The 18,259-nt window shown below is 39.8% G+C and overlaps 1 protein-coding gene across 7 annotated transcripts in view; it reads left to right on the top strand.

Annotated features, from left to right (window-relative positions):
• Positions 1–18,259, top strand: part of CBFA2T2 (CBFA2/RUNX1 partner transcriptional co-repressor 2) — a 102,925-nt gene that overhangs the window by 15,152 nt on the left and 69,514 nt on the right. The window lies entirely within an intron of this gene.

Here is an 18,259-nt window from a genome sequence, read left to right on the forward strand (position 1 = left end):
GGATCTTCACCAGAAGTTTTGTTAACTAAGATATGATTATATTTGAGGCTGCCCACAGTACACCAGAAAGCCAATTTACTTTGCTGAACTAAAACATTGTCAACTGGAGATATTTTTATTTCTGATTTGGCTGTAGGCTGGGTGTCATGTTTTGAAATATTTTTTAAGTGCTGAATAATGTCTGAAATGTATTTTATGATTTCTTCACTGGCAAACTTATTCTGCATTACAGAGCTTCTTCCAACAAAACAGAAATGAAATCATAGCTATTAATTTTATGGCACATTGATGGCTGCCTTCTATTGAAATTTACTTCCTGATAAATTCGCACCATTAAAAATAGTGTCTTGAGAGCTATCGGAATTTTGAAGTTTTTTGCAAGGGTATTTTGGTTAGTTGCAGATACAAACTAGTGTTGGGGGCTATAGGAGTTTCATGAGGAGTGTTTGCCAAAGTATTGTTTACAGTGGTGATACATGATGCAAGTGTGATGTAGTCAAAGTTTTGTACTGGAAAATCCTTAAGGACTTCTGTTCATTTTTGACTGAGAATTTCATCCTGTCCATATTATGTTACTTGCTGATGCTGGTGGTGACCTCCAGGTTTCATCACCAATGAGCTATGATGACTGGGCTGGTAAGAGATTAAAGTCCAAACTCAATGGTCACATTTGAGAACGACTATTATACATCTCTCCCAGGAGATCTTCTATTCATGCATGCAACTTTATAACTTTAGTAGAAGAGCCATTAAAAGAAGTCATGTCTTCAGAATATTAGACTATTGCTAAATTCAGGGCCAGGCTACTCCTATGCTCCAAGTATCATTGGGTTGTAACTCTTTATCAATCCCAGACCATTGTAGCCAGTAAGGAGGTAGGATGGAAATTGCAGTCAATGACCTTTGGACACATTATCCATCCCTTCTTATTATAGCACATCCTTCGGTTTCAGATAAATCGGTGTGCTTCTGTACAGCTGCAGGTGATTGAACATGATCTAATAAGCTCTACAAGAGATGTTGGCTTCTCCTCAATTTAAGGGCAAATTGTTGAACATTTTGAAGACAGGAGTAATATAATAAAGTTAAACAATAAATACCTAAGATGTATATCTAATGATTTTTTTGTCGTGTCAGGAGCGACTTGAGAAACTGCAAGTCACTTCTGGTGTGAGAGAATTGGCTGTCTGCAAGGACGTTGCCCAGGGGACGCCCAGATGATTTGATGTTTTTATCATCTTTGTGGGAGGCTTCTCTCATGTCCCTGCAGGAGGAGCTGGAGTTGATAGAGGGAGCTCATCTGTCTCTCCCCGGATTTGAATCTGAGAGAGACAGGCACAGGGGTTTAACCCACTGCGCCACCAGGGGCTCCGATATCTAATGTTGCCCCATAATAACATATGTACTCATGAACAAGTTGACCTTGAGTACAAATTGATGGCAGGTTTTGGGGTCAAAATTATGGATTTTGACATGATCAAGGGACATTCCACAGAAGGGAAAGCAACCATGCTATCATCACTACAATTTTCCTGCTCTGGTATTCAAAAAGGTCAGAAGCGAAACTATGCTGGAGAGTAGAGGTGGGTTATTTCTTTTAGGTCAGCAATTTTCAACCTGGGAGTCGGTATCCTGGGGGTGGCAACAAAGTGTCAGAGGGGTTACCAAAGACCATCAGAAAACACAGTATTTTCCATTGAACATGGGGATTCTGTGTGGGAAGTTTGGCTCAATTCTATTGCTGGTGGGGTTCAGAATGCTCTTTGATTATAGGTAAACTTTAATCTCAGCAACTACAACTCCCAAATGTTAAGGTCTGTTTTCCCCAAATTCCACCAGTGTTCATATTTGGGCACATTGAGTATTCATGCCAAGTTTGGTCCAGATCCATCATTGTTTGAGTCCACAGTGCTCTCTTGATGTAGGTGAACCACAGTTCCAAATCTCAAGGTCAATACGCACCAAACCCTTCCAGTATTTTCTATTGGGAGTTGTCTGTGTCAAGTTTGGTTCAATTCCATCGCTGGTGGAGTTCAGAATGCTCTTTGATTGTAACTATAAATCCCAGCAACTACAACTCCCTAATGACAAAATCAATCCCCCCCAACCCCACCAGTATTCAAATAGGGGCGTATTGGGTATATGTGACAAATTTGGTCCAATTAATAAAAACACATCCTGCATATCAGATATGTACATTATGATACATAGCAGTAGCAAAATTACAGTCATGAAATAGCAACAAAAATTATTTTATAGTTGGGGGTCACCACAACATGAGTAACTGTATTAAGGGGTCACGACATTAGGAAGTCTGAGAAGCATTGTTTTAGGTTCTTTCAGAATGGACTAAGCTCTCACCCTTTGTCACTCTATTCAGAGAAAGGGATGGTTCCTTTCTGATAAGAGTTAAGGTACACTATTCACATTGACCCATAGATAACTTGATCCAGTTTTTTGGGAGTTGATTTTTTATTAAAATTTCTAGACTTATATGTGAGTCTATAGGGTAGGTTTGTTCGAGTCTGCTGTATCAGAAAAACCCCGGTGTTATGAAACCACCAGCCTGTTCCTACCCTCTCCGGTGTCCTGCGGAGGTGCAGATACATCAGCATTAATGTAGCTAAATGCTAAGCATCCTTTGTGAGGAACTGTGGGGAAGGAGATGAGATCAAGCTGTTGAACTTCTTTGTAGGCAGGCCGCTTTTGCCCACGGCCACCTGGGGCTGCCACATGTTCCTCTGACACACAGGCTAACACTCCCAGCATGTGCCAGCCTTTTTAGACTGTTGCAAGGCCGCACAGAAGTCACGCTTTGTCCAGAGAGGCTGGGATTGTACCCAGCTGGGAAAACAATAATGATCAGTTGCATTCATAAAGGATGGTGCCCTCCTCTTTATTCAGCTCCCAAGCAAAATCTTGAAAATTGCAGGTAGTTAACATTTTTAAAAAACATTCCTGGCTGCCGAGAAAGCAGACTTGATAGAAAACATGGGTGTCGTTTTCTCTGTGTAAAGAATGCAATTTTTAGTGTCTCTCTGTTGTATCTTACTGTTTTTTATGGCATTGAGTCATATTCTAGAAGGCCGCTATTGCTATAGATTCATCTTCCTCTTCTGGATGATACTTTGTGTAAAAATGGTACTGTATCATAAAAGCACCACTAACAAATAACTATTATTCCACAAGAGAAGAGTCATAAAAGTGAAGCTATAAACACAGTTTGTGAGATGAAAAGGATCCCAGAAACTGATCTACCTGAGCCAGCTCTCTTTATGGCCATGTTTTTGAAGCATCACATTATAGAAAGTATGCAAAGCTTGTTAATGATGGCGCCAACAACATAACCTCCAATTCAAACTCCCCCAAATTACTCAGCCCCTGCTGTAGATCTGGCTCACTTTGGGTCTACTGTCTTTTAATGAGGGTTGCCATTAATGAAGCAATTGATAAGTTGTTGCCACTGATCAATTATTCCCCCCAGCTGTATTTAAATTTGCATTTTGACAAGGAATAAGAAAAACGCCACTAATTATTTGCAAAAAGCTAAATGGCTTACCGCAGATTAGGAATGGCATATGGGGCCTTTCACTTGGAGGTCACTAGATCAGCTGCAGCCCAGGTTGGCATTGATGAGGTTATTACCATCTGACAGCTGTTTGCTGGCCTGTGTGAAATGAATGGCTGGTTTTAGTCCTTTTCCTGTCAGACAGGTGTCCTGCCACAGTTGGTCCCCTTTTACTTGGCAGTGTCTGTAATGATACCAGCATTATTAAGATGTTGGGACTGGGCACTCCTTAGGCTTGCTCGGGTAGATCTCCCTTTGACTGTATCACTTACACTATGGAAAGCATCTTTTTAAAAATATCCTAGAAAATACATAGCTCTGCTGAAAGAAAAAAACTACTGGTTCATTTGCATGCCAAACTGCATTAGTCATGTGTGACCTAGAGGAAAATTGAAACCAGCTATTATTTCAAGGATACCAGTTAGGATTGGCCTTTTTAAATGTGTTATTTACCTGTAGAAATATGCATCTGCACCATAGAATTGATGCAGTACAACACCACTTTGACTGCTATGTCTCAATGCTGCGGAATCTTTGGATTTGTAGTTTGGTGAGGCAGAGAAGGCTAGAGACATCATAAAACTACAACTCTTATGATTCCATTGCATTGAGCCATGACCACTAAAGTGGTGTCAACCTGCATTCATTCGATGATGTAGATCAGTGGTTCTCAACTGGGGGTCCCCAGATGTTTTTGGCCCTCAGCTCTCACCATTCCTAACTTCTGGTAAAATGGGATTTCTGGTAAACTGGGATTTCTGGGAGTTGTAGGCCAAAAACATACCCCAGGTTGAGAATCACTGGCGTAGATCACTGCACTCCTACTGCCAATTTTGTGTGGTATAGGAGATGCAGTGGATTGGATCAAAAAGGAATAATCCTGACAGCTTCATTATATCCTATCTGGGGGTATGAGGCAGCTTATTAGTGCTTCCTTTCCTCAATTATTTGTCCATGGTATTTTTAGATTAGCAGCTAGAAGAAAGCCTTGCTATGTGCTGTTTACATGTGTGTTATTGAGGCTTCAAATATTGGATATTGGAATGTCCTTCTAGGGCTCTGACAGCATTTACAAAGCTGAGCTCCTGTTGAGGTCAATTTCATAAGCAGGACAGTTAAATATAATATGACATGTCATTAAATGGGCAAAATTAAAGAAAGAAAACTATGATTTGGATCCAGTAGGTCCCCCCCCCCCTTGACAATTGCTGCTGTCAGCATACCACAGGAGGTGACATTTACTGCCCCACCCCCCACCTCCACTTCCTAGTATCCCCTTCCAAACCAGTTCCAGAGAATTGGGAGTCCCAATATGTGCATTGGGGATGGAAAACAGGCTTACAGGATAAAAGAGCAAGTTCCATATTGGCGCTGAACATAAGCCTCAGCAATCATAGACATTTGCCTAGTGCTTTGCAAGTGTGCTTCATAATATGTGGTAATCCTTATATCAGCTTTGTGAAGTAGGTCAGTATTATCTTCATATTGCAGATGAAGGGATGCAGCTGAAAGGTAGCAGTTTGCCTAAGGCTACCCAAAGAGCAATCTCCAGATGTAAGTCCCATTGAGTTTGGTGGAATCTACTGTCATGTATGTGATCACAGGATTGCAGCACTCATCTTTATTCACACTTTAAACTATTTTCACTCTTCATCTAAAGCTTACAGATACGAGCAAACACCAGCTTGTAGTATTAAAGAAATGATACACAAAATGGTAAGGTCCCCCAGAGAGTAAGGAAAGCAGATGCTATAAAATAGCTGATTCTTTTCTCTCCCTCCCCTTACACAGTCTAATAATTTGTCTCCATGTTTGTTTTGTATTAAATGCATCTAACCATATTTGTAAAACTCTTTGTAATGAATAGATGTTTTGCAAAAGCAAGACTAATTGGAAAATAATTGCTGCTTTGATTTCACGAGGCAGTTTGATGTCAATTCTAAGATACTGTAATGTGCAGCAAACAGTTCATCCCATCCACTGTATTAAGGCTTTCTGCTCTTAATGCTACATAATGACAGGTTCTCAATCTTATCTCTGGGCTGGGAAAGTGAATGTTTTGGTTATTTGCAGTATTGGTTTTAAAACAAGGGTGGCCAAAGTGCAGCTTTCAGGCCATATGCAGATATTAGGGCTTGTGGGTCATTTCCTAAGGTTTTTTTTAATGGTAGCTCCCAAATCCCTTTAGGAAATACAGGGGATATTTTGCCATTTTTTCTCCTTCCCCAGCGAATTTTAGGGCCATGAAAGGACTAATAATAATAATAATAATAATAATAATCAACAACATCATCATCATCCAGGAAAAAAATTGAGAGCAAAATTGGCAAGGAAGAAACATGGATGTGGCTCACAAATGGAACTTTGAAAAAGGAGATGGAAGGCCTGATTCTTACAGCCCAAGAACAAATGATTAGAACCATGCCATCAAAGCCAGAATTGAAAAGTTGACAACAGATTCCAAATGTAGACTCTGCAAGGAAGCAGACAAATGATGGATCACATACTCCGCTGCTGCAAGAAGATTGCGCAGACAGACTATAAGCAGAGGCATAGTACTGTTGCTTAGATGATCCACTGGAACTTGTGCCACAAATACCATCTGCCTGCAACAAAAAAACTGGTGGGATCACAAGCCTGAAAAGGTTGTAGAAAATGAACACATCAAACTACTCTGGGACTTGTGAATTCAGACTGACAGAGTGTTGGAGCGCAATACTCTTGACCTTACAATTGCAGAAAGAAAAAAAACCAAAGTATGGATTGTCGATGTTGCAATCCAGGCAACAGCAGAATTGATGAGAAACAACTGGAAAAGCTTACACGATATGAGGATTTAAAGATAGAACTGCAAAGACTCTGGCACAAGCCAGTAAAGGTGGTCCCAGTGGTGATTGGCACACTGGGTGCAGTGCCTAAAAACCTTGGCCTGCACTTAAAAACAATCAGTGCTGACAAAATTACCAAAGCCCACCCTACTTGGATTGACATTATTCGCCAATACATCACACAGTCCAAGACATGTGGGAAGTGTCTGACATGTGATCAAATACAAAAGTCAACATAGTGATCTTGTTTGCTGTATACTAATCTGGTTGTGTGTAACAACAACAACAACATTAACAACAACAATTTTATTTCTTATCCACCTCTCCTTGTGGCACAAAGTAGGGCACAGTATAGCTAAAACACTTGAAAAAAACCTATGTTAAACATCTATATTAAAATACAGTAGACACAGGACATGAGTTTAAAATTCATAGTTAAAATTGACTGGGTAGATTTGCTGGAAGTGATAGGTCTTCTGTTTTTTTAACATTCCAACAGCTGATTTAGATTTTTAGAAAGCAGGATATATTTCTGGTCACTTCTTATTGCTAAAAAAACTGTCACATGGCCCTAACATGGCCCATGAGGAGGGTAAGGCATGACAAAATTGCTTCAAGGTGTTCTGAGTACATTTTGGTGAAATTGGTTTTGGGAGGTCTATGTATCCCTACAAGGTCTCCTTGGAAGCCCAGCATGACTTTCTAGCCTCCCAGAGTTTCCCAATTCTGTTTTATTTATGTCATTTTAAAGGATGTGTGTGGTTTAATGCGTTAATCTATTGCAGAAAAACAGGAGTCACAGGAACGAGTCCCACCTTAAAACCTATAATAGCACGTACTAAATTTATAATACCATGTGTTTTGATGAACTCTAGCCAGCTTCATTATGTATATTGAGAATTACTTAAAAATTCACATAGTGTGTGTGTGTGTGTATATATATATATACGGGCAAAGAGGATATGGTAGAAAGTGAGATCAAAAGGAAATTATGACTCAGAAAAAATGAACCCAATTAAATTTTCCTTTAATGCTCTTGTATCAGGTTTCCATTGAGCTGTACTTTGTTAACAGTGAGTATGTTAACTACTGAAACAGGGTTCATAATCAAATTATAATTATATACATTATAGCTTATTAACTAGGCCAAAGTTACAGCTAAGGTACAGCTTTATTGACTAGGCCAAAGCTGCCAGGATTTCTCCGTTCTTAGTCACTTTTTAAAAGTGCAATGTGGAGGAATGTGCGAGGTGTTAAGTGCATGAAGGTTTTCTGTTTCTTTTGCAAGTGTATATTTTTGCAACCAAAGTATAGTAAATAAGAGACATTTGACACTGTCAGTTAAGTCCAATTCAGTTCCCCTGAATTAGAGTATGCATTTTGGTTTCTGTTTGTTATTGTGTGCCTTCAGGTATTTTCCAACCTAAGGCAACCTATCAATGGAGTTTTCTTAAAAAGATATGCCCAGAGGAGGTTTGTCTTTGCCCTCCTTTGAGGCTGAGAGAGCCTGACTTGCCCAAAGTTCCTTAGTTGTTTTCCATTGCCAAATCCTATTCTCCAGCAGTTCTAGTCCACTGCTTAAGCTACTACACCATGCTGGCTCTCCTTTATACTTTATCAAGATTGAAGGGATTGTTTCAGCAAGGTAAATGGAAAGAAGATAATGTTTTCATTGGGAACACACTATGTGTCAAGACAGTGTGCATATGTAGGTAACATTTCGGCATTTCTTGTATAGTTTTAAGCTGCTAAATCAGTCAAGCTCTGTGACTATAGAGGCATTTGTAGAAGCAATTCTGTTTTTTACTCTTTAGGAAATTAGCTTCGAAGATTGACATCATGCCAACATGAATATTGAGAATTCTTGGAACTACATGTGGTTATACTGACCTGCCATGTTTACAATGACCTGTCCAGCATCCATCGTTTACCATTACTTAAAACTATTAAAACACTCCTTAATATTTAGCCTCTGCTTCTTGAGAAATCATCTTTAAGTGCTTTATCTTGCTCTTATCCCTAATTGCAGGCAATGGTGGAAGACAGAGCAGTGTTGGAAATTATCCCTATTGAATTAAATTGCACCTATCCCCTGGAAAGTGTGCATAGAAATGCAATGAAATAATTCCACGTGGTGTACAGTTACGTAACATCAGGTTCCATGTAAATTGGTGGAAAATAGATGAGTAAACTTCCACATGAATGGCTTTCCCATTATTTTCTGGGAAAGAGGAGGGAAGGAGAGAACTACTATATTGGAGTTTCCTCTCCAGGACCCAGTTGAATCTTTAACACTATTAGAAGAAGTTTGCTACCAAACAGGAGGAACAGTATCCTCAACCTGTGTAGTTCTTGTATGTGGGAACTTCCTACTCTAAGAAATGTCGTTGAACTGCCTCTTCAAACTCAGGGACACAAATGGATCCTGTCCTCCACTTCTAAAAGCACAATAAAATGTATAAGAAATGCTGGATTGTCTACTCTTAGTTTAGACTGTGAGGGCATTATGATGACATATCTACCAGATCCACTGACAGCTTTATTTTTTAGTGAGTTTACCTTGAAGGTGTCCTTTGCAGAGACAGACAGTAAGGTGTCCTTTGCAGAGACAGAGAGTGTAGATTGTCAAGGCTGCAACAGTGCCCAAACACAGCTCAATCTGCGCACAAACACAACGATCAATGCTTAGTCTGTGAGATATGCTGGCAGACTCCCAATTGGATGCTGGGACTGCTGGTTCCCTCCCAGTATCCTATATCAAGACTCAAGCATTGTGCTGACTGGCTGTCAATATAATACAAATGCTTAACTGTCTTATTGTTCAACTTTCTTTGAACTCTGACCCCCCCCCCCCATCAGTGTCCTTCCACCATCCCCAAAGGATGTGCAACCCCAAACAGTATTAAAGTGGACACTGGGAATGTTACGTACCTGTTTGTAGATTGAAGTAGTTTTGGGTTAGGGATCCTTTGAGAGCCATGTAGAGACCTTGATAGCCCACAGCCATTAATTTCCTTTTCCTAGATCAGTGGTTCTCAACCTGTGGGTCCCCAGATGTTTTGGCCTTCAACTCCCAGAAATCTTAACAGCTGATAAACTGGCTGGGATTTCTGGGAGTTATGGCCAAAACACCTGGGGACCCACAGATTGAGAACCACTGTCCTAGATAAATGGATGCCATTTCACTGGCACATAGACACATCTGTACTTTATCTCTCATTTGCTTTGCATTCTAAAAAAAGTAAATAAAGATGACTAAAGGATGCATTAGAACAGGAAAGGAAACTTTAAAGAAGTACATTCAGCCCTCCTCCCATATCCAAGAATTGTGCAGCTAGAGATACAGTTATAACTGTAAAATGTTTTCTTAAAAAAACCATTCCATACCTTGATTTGCCAATATATTTAAGGGATATCATTTTACCATGCCATTGTATATAATGAGACTGTACATCCCCCAATTTGGGTATCCGTAGGAGGTCCCAAAACTAAAACCCAGTGGATACCAGTTTGAAATGAACTTACTGACACCTCTTTCCTTGAGGAGAAGGAGTGAGAGAATGGATGAAGAATAAAAGAGAGAGAATGTTTGATCTTTACCAGAACAGAGAGCACCTCCCCACCCAGCTCACCAAGAAAAAAGGGAAAAGGGAAGAACTAAGTGCAAAGAACACATCTGTTTACATTGACCTAGGCTAATGGATAGTGACGTGCCAAAACGTCCCAAAAAACTGCACATTAATTAATATCTCCTGTGCCAGGCACACAGTCTGGAAGAGATCCTGTAATTCTTCTCTTGACCTCCGCTCTCCTCTCCTCTGGCCATTTGATTGGTTTCCTGTCTTAAGTGAAAACCACAACCTTTCAGGGTCCACTAAGGCGAAATGAAAGGCACATGGTGTGGAGGGTATAAGAGGAGCCCCACACAGTCCTCGTCTGCGCTTGGGTGGGCGTGCTGGTCCTTTCATAAACTAATAGCTCCCAGCACTGCCGCTGCATCAGACTTTGTGGAGCCAAGAGGAGAGAGTTTGGAATGCCAGGGCAGGCACAAAAGGTTTGTCCTACCCCCCCCCCCCCCTTTTCCTGGCTGTGTTCCCCACTCCCTTAGCAATGCTATTAATCCCATAGACCAAGTGACAGTAAACTTAGACTTGAGACGTTAACATTAAGACCGTGTGCAGGTGAGCACATGTGTGACCTCTTATTTAGGAATACATAGCTTGTGATAAAGTGTAAGATGAGAAAAGGAGAAAACAATATTAATACTTCGCCTGTTGAACAATAGATTATCAAATCCAAGGAAGATTTCTCTATATGTATTTCAAGAGCTTTTTAAAGTTAATATTATAAAGTCTACATAGTCTATTATCAAATGGGTTCTTTTGCTCTCTCTTGAAGTGCAGTCTAAGTACCGTAGAAATCTGTGGCATACATCTAAGTAGATGCTTTGTATTTGAATCCATCTGTGTAATAACCACATGAAACATGTACTGGTGAGGATGTTTCTTGTCGTTTGTGTTGCATTACATTCCCCATTAACACTGTTCAAGCATTTCACAAGTAATGTGAGAAAATGTTGTGTGTGAAAACTATGTTTAAAGTTAAAGATGTGGTATTTGAGAGCAAAGATCTTGCTTTGCTAGCAAGTGAAACAGGCCCATCTGTCTTGCATAGGCATCCTAAGCTTACAAAACTCCTACCTCCTGCCTGTGACTTTGTTTGCAAAGCTGTTGGCTGTTTCTCTCAGTTTCTAAAAGGGATTAACCTGCTATTGTAATGCATCGCAAGTGGCTCTATTCATGCCATTATCCTAGAAGCCTCTTCCTCACCACTAGTTCCCACCTTGACTGATAGGTTAAAGCCTGGGCATTCTTCTATTGTGTTATCAGGGAAACAATAGGTAGCAGTTACTTAAAAGGGGGCTGCACACAAATTGGGAAACTACTCTGCAATGCTAAAATATTCTAACTCTATTAATCCCTGTAAGATTTGGGAACCCCCCAAATGACCCCATTCTTTTTTTTTTTGAGCTTCTATTTTTTGTGGAAGATAAACACAGCCATTGTTATCACCAAGTACTCTCTTACTTCATGATATTGTGGGCAGGAGAAAGGACTCTGAGATATGCTTGAACATTGCAGTATAAGTAAACCTAAGTAGCAGAGTTACTATATTTCATCTGAGAACTTGAGTATGGAACATGACTGTACTGTGGAAGTTGATCACACAAAACTCAAGTTGCAATCCATTATTTCTGCTGTAGAAAGAAGATAGGTCACTTCTCAGGAAATATTTGTATGCCTACTACTTAGGGATGTAAAGAATACTCTTCAATTTTCTTCTGCTACTTGAAGGAATATATTTCAATAAATTACAAAAGGTTAATAACTGTCATGCTTTGTTTTTGCATTTGGATTTTTTTTTCACCTGCAAGTGAATTGGTATCCCCAAGATCAGAACTGAAACCATTTCTGGAAATGGATTTGCATAACCTTTCCGACTTTCAGCCAATGGTCTCTGAGCAAGAAAGTGGTCTTTTTAGGCCAATGGAGGCCCAGGAACAATTTCTATTGGCACTGTCTCAATGAGCCATGTCTTTACTTTGGCTCTCCTGGATGAAGCAGTGGGCAACATGTTGCCTTGAAAGATTCACTCTTGGGTCAATGAACAAGTGAGGGCACTTGGAGGGCTCGAACGTCTCCCCTTTAGGGCTGTAAAAAGTCTGCCTCCCAGCACCAATGCATGGACGGACCACTGGGAAACAACTGAGTCCTTCTCTGAAGACTGGCTGTCCACGTCTTACGAATTTTCCCAAAATTAGCTCCAAGCAATTTCTTTTCTTGGTTTTGTTACCTTGGGACTGAGTGCCCGAGAACTCCTTTTTGGTTTGGAAGGGGATTGAGGGAACTCCCAGTATCAATTTACACATATTTTTGGTTACATTTTCTGGCTGAGAGAAGGTATCTCAGTGTCCAGGAGCAGCTTAAAAGGGAGAAAACTCAAAAATGGTTGCGGACTTGCACAATTAGATGTAATGTATGGTTTACAAGGTGCCAGAGATAACGAATTAGCTGTTCACTCTTCTTTATCCAGCCATTTGAATTAGTTCACCACATCCTGTTCTTACCAGCTCCAGTAAAAGGGAAAAAAATACAGATTCCACAAACCAGAGGTTTGTCCTTCCATATCCTGAATATCTATCCTCAAACACATGGAGGGGAAAAATATGAACAGAGTGAGCTTTTGAGAAAAAACAGAAGTGAAATAGTTTGGTGGGATAGAGGCCTCTGCCAAAGTTTCTGAAACTGAGACAACAACAAACCCATGGAAAGAAATAATCCTGCCTGCAGTGACCGGGAAAATGGATTGAAGCTCATTTTGGTTTCTTCTCCTAAGACATTTCCATGCAACAAGCTAGGGAAACCAGTGTTTGAGCACAGAAGACTATTCATACCTGCATCCTTGATGTGGTTCTGGGAGGAAACAAGGAAACCTGGGAAAGTATTTTAGTTCTATGCCAAAATTTCAGTACCTATCAAGGTCCATTTAAAAAATTACTCCAGAAGCTGAAGTCACGCTGATGTTTATTAATTTTCACAATATGGTATAACCATTTTCTTCTGATTTTGCATGCTATTTGCAGAAAGAGATTCCTGGTTCCTTGAGACAGCTTGCCTTTCTTTGCTTTTGTTTAGCAGAGACGCCTAGGATTTCAGCTTTGAAGTGAGCAATGGAAAAGAACTTGAGTATCTGGGGAGCCTGATGCTGTTTCCTGGGTTCATGCTCATTGCTCTGCTCCAAGGCAGAAAGTGGCACACCTTGAATTGGACCAGTCTGGATTAAAATCATATGAGTGACAACCAGCCGAGGGGAAGGGGAACAAATGCTCTAGAGATTATCTGAGCTTCCTTCCATCACTTTCCCCCCATGTGCCCAGTTGGCATATTCTCAGAGTGAACCAGGAGCAAGCAGCATATTTTCCCCTCCCCTTGGTGAACAGTGTTAATTATTATACTAATTTGTTTTTTTAAGTAGTTTCATTGTGATATACCCTATATTAGGCTATTATAGAGTACAGATCCCAAAATAAAAGGAACTTGTGGGGTACAACCAAATTACATCCCATTCATTCCACTGATTCAATTCTAGCTAGCAATAATATTGCTTCTAGTAATTCATAATAACATCTATCTGCACTTGCTTTGTAATTATCATCAGGTTTTATAGTTGTTCATCTAACTGGTGAGTTCACCATCTTTTTTTTTTTTTTTTTTTGCACCAATCAAGCCCTCGGTGGCACAGTGGGTTTAACCCCTGTGCCGGCAGGACTGAGGACTGACGACTGAAGACCGACAGGTCGCAGGTTCAAATCCGGGGAGAGGCGGATGAGCTCCCTCTATCACCTCTAACTCTTCATGCGGGGACGTGAGAGAAGCCTCCCACAAGGATGATAAAAACATCAATTCATCCGGGCGTCCCCTTGCAGACAGCCAAATCTCTCACACCAGAAGTGACTTGCAGTTCCTCAGGACAAAAAACAAAAACAAAAAAAAAACAATCAAGCATTCAACCACAAGGAAATATCATAATTTTTTAGGACTTGGAGATTATTGCTACTGTTGTGCACAAGCATTTTTTATATAAAATCATATACTGTCCATTATTAAGATTTTTTGAAGAGTTAGCCTTCAAATACAGAAACTTGAGTTGTTTTTTGGCACCTGAAACAAGGTTGAATGTATAGTTTGTGTGGCGCATACAAAAGTTGTGAGAAAAATAGGCGATTTTGTGTACTTTTCAATGTGGATTGAGGGTTGATTGATTCTGTTTAAGAAAAGTGTTTGTGTTCACATGTACAGAATCAAATGAAGTGTGTATAGGAATGTGTTTAGCTGGTTGAATAGCAACCAGGGATTCGGGAAAGTTTATGGTAATAAAATGGAACATTGGTTTGCTAGGCTGATGCTGTGCAGCCAAACTGTGCTGGACAGCAATGAGGACAGCTGGTTTTGCCTGTCCTCCCTCCTCATCCTGCTGTCTTCTTTTGACATAATATGATGTTGCAAAAAATTGTGCCTTGCCAGTAGCTGGAAAATGTTAACCACATCTCAGAGAATTAGTAGTTTATTGTAGGTAGAAAACCAGCTTCTTACATTTTTAAAGGATAAGTCTACTCTGCACTAGTCCAGCTATCTTCATATACATATGCAGGAATGCCAACACATTAAATTACAGTATGACCTCTGTATCCATGAGACAGATATATGTGATTAAAATATGTCCTCTAGGCATTTTCTAGGTCCTCTGGCCCGTCTTGGTTGTCTTGGGTCAGAAGATCTTCATTCTTTCAATAGGGTGTTTTTGCATATCCACATGAAGACAGAGAATGTATCCCCCATGGATATAGGGGGCTAGCTGTATACTGTATAAGAAGGTTATTAAAGGAAAACTCTCTTTTGTCTTCAATAACCTTTCTGAATCAATTATTTGCGTTCTTTTTATCAAATTAAATCCACATGCTTTGTTTTATCAAATGTCACCTGAGGGAGTTTACCATTGACACATTAAGATGTAAGGTGATTATATCTCCTGTTTGTCTTGGCTGTGGCCATGATTGGTCTGCATCTTACATGTTTTATGTACTTTCTAATGCTTTTGACAGAAAGTAGATTGTGTCCTGAACATCTTCTCCTCCATTAAAATCTTGTTCCTCACCATGTGGAATTCACCAAAGCAAGAATTGGTGCATGTGTTGCTTAGTTATTGTGAATACAAATTTAAAATGATAGAGAAGTTTTCAGAAATTTTCACAATTGGACCATGATCTGTTTATACTCATCCCTATGTGTATGTTATTTTAATTCATTGGCCACGGAGACCGACTGGGTGGACTTGGGCAAGTAATAATCTCTCAGCCTTGGAGGAGAGGAAAGGAAAGACAACCCCGCTCTGAACAAATCTTGCCAAAAATCATGTGATGGGTTTGCTTCAAGATCATCATACATTGGAAATGCCAAAGGAACACAACAGCAATCTAAGAAACTACCTTTGGGTGCTGGGAGTTTCTTGAGAACCAAGAGAGCAGAATTTCACCTGAATGCAAAATCCTTTTGACATCCCCTTCTGTTCTTTTCCTTTCTCTCTATTCTCTTCTCTTCCCCCTTTCCCCCTTTTCCTTTCCCATTAGTTTCTCTCATGTTGCCAAATGAGCCTTTCTCTCACATCACTCTCTCTCCTCCACATAACAGTCACCAGGAATCCATACCTCCTCCAAATGATTTGAAAAACTTTGGGATCTACAGAGGGAAGCAGCATATGCACTTGACTACAAATAAGTAACTCCCAAGTCTGCCTCCAACTTATTTGTATAGTAGATTAGAACTGCCAAATGTGCAAAGGATGACTTAAGGATCTAAATGTTGGACTACAACTTTGGAGACCAGGATTCGAATCCTTGCTTGGTCATGGACAATCATTGGATGACTTTGAGCAGGTTACACTCTTTCAGTCTCAGTAGGGAACAAAGGCAAATCCTCTCTGAACAAATCTTGCCAAGAAAACTCCAATAGCTTGGCCTTATGTTCGCTATAAATTGAAAACAGCTTGAAAGTACACAACAACAATTACAATGTGTAATGAAGATACTGTAGACCATCCAGCATAAAATAATGCTGAGATGCATACTCCCAGGGAACCTGCAAGTCTCTATTCCAAACATCATATGGCTAGGTTTCACATTCCTGAAACTATGCTGGAGACTGGCATATTCTCTTTCGTTATATAGTGTTGTTGATGGCAGTTCAAGAATCTTAGCCAAAGTATTTGATCATGATTAGAAGTCTAAAGCACACTCAAATGTCTTTAAATCCATGAGTCTGCTTAACTCATTTTATTTGCTTAATGCTGGCTGCCCTCTCTGCACAGTCTACCTCTTTTCAACCCTTACATTTGCTTCCTCCTAAATTCCCTTGGACAGTGAGATTTTGTCTTGGCCTGTGAGAATTGCCCCCTACATTTCCCTTAGTCCTTGAGAACTTGCCTTTTATAAATATTCAGTTCCTGTGTTGGGGTTTCCATATTTAGATTAGTGCTTCTGCAACATCAGAACTCATCATTTTTTCCCTTCCTCCCTCACTTTTTTGGGGGAGGAGGAGGAGGAGGTGCTGTTTTCTAATTGCTAACATATGCCAAGTTTATATTGTTGCATGCATTGTGGCCAAAATGTATGAGAGAGTTTTTACAGGAAAGATTTGCATACTCCTGGAAGGCTTCAGAAATTAACAGGCTAATTTTCCAAACAGCTTCTCCAAATCCAAGTTCTTAGAAATCTGCAAGCTAAGATGAAATCTGTTTTCAATATTGAAGGCTTGTGGGAATTCCAGAGGGTATCTTTAATTATGTCTTGCAAAAAGGGTCTGGTCACTTCATCAGATGCATGAAGTCGTTGGTAGACATATGCAATGTATATATGCATATTTATGTAGCCCACATTTTATTTTAGGAATGTGCATCCCACCATTGGTTCTTCAGGGCAGTGCACTTCAACGTAAAATCTTTATGCTGACATAACAGTTCATGAGCATTCAAATTATCTTTCCTGTAAACTCTATCATACATTTTGGCCACAATGCATGCAACAATATAAACGCAAATTAACACAAATCTACATTAAAGAAAAATGTTGATAAGAATCCAACCATCAATAAAATGAAGGAAAAGTTAACAAGCACATTGGTTCAGATACTTTACAAAAGTCAACTTTTGCCTATGATATCAAGCTGTGTAGTTCTGCTGAGATTCTCAGATATAGCATTCCACAACAATGGTGTAACCCCCAAGAAGGCCTTGTTCCTATTAGTCATTTTCCATGCCCCATGTCACCTTAAGGAAGGTTCTATTGAGTATGGTCAATATGTATGATAGAAGGTAATCTCTCAGTTTCATAGCTTCCAAGCTATCCATAATCTTAATTTGACCTTGGAAGCTGCTAATTAATGTAGAATATCAGAGTAACATGTTCTAACCACCTAAAACCATGAAGCAAAATGATAGCAGTATTTTACATCAATTAGTGTTATAATGTATTGCAGTTATCAGAACTGACAGCTGACTGAAGTCAAGATAATCTCCCTATAGACACCTATCAGAGTCTTAAAATATAAGCAAAAGTCTTTCTTTTGGTCCTACCACCACCACAGGTTCATTGGTGAGGACATGAGTGAGGACCCACCCATAATGTGGAATTCCCTTCCATGGAAGATTAAGTTGGCCCTCTCCTTGCTAACCTTTTGCCAGGAGGCAAAGACCTTTTGTTTAAGCAAGTATGTTGTCATGCTTTGAGTGTTGGATTACAACTTTGGAGCCCAGGGTTTGAATCCTTGCTTAGCCATGAAAATCTACTGGATGACCTTGGGCAAGCTATACTCTTCTAGCCTCAGAATAAGGCAAAGGCAAATTCCAATCCGGAACCAATCTTCCTAAGAAAACCCCATGACAGGTTCAACTTTAGAGTTGTCATAGGTCAAAAACTATTTGAAGGTACACAATGACAATACTTTCAATTTGTAAGCAGGGAGATTTCTTATTGTGGTATGTGGCTTAACGTTTATATGCCTTTTAAATAAATTATACTGTTTTGACATGACAATTGTAATTGTTTCTAAAATGCTATTGTTACATTTCTAATTGATTCTTTACAATTCCAACTCAGGAGGAAGGTGGGATACAAGTGAAATGAAAGAATAAATGCTTATCATAAAGTCTGACTTATCTCAAACTAGAGATAGCTAGCAAATCAGCTGAATTGTCTAAAATACAAGAAATCTTGATCTTTCTCCTCCTAAGAATTAGCTTCCAGGGTTCT

Source organism: Anolis sagrei, chromosome 4 (genome assembly GCF_037176765.1).
Source record: "Anolis sagrei isolate rAnoSag1 chromosome 4, rAnoSag1.mat, whole genome shotgun sequence".
Classification (NCBI taxonomy): domain Eukaryota; kingdom Metazoa; phylum Chordata; class Lepidosauria; order Squamata; family Dactyloidae; genus Anolis; species Anolis sagrei.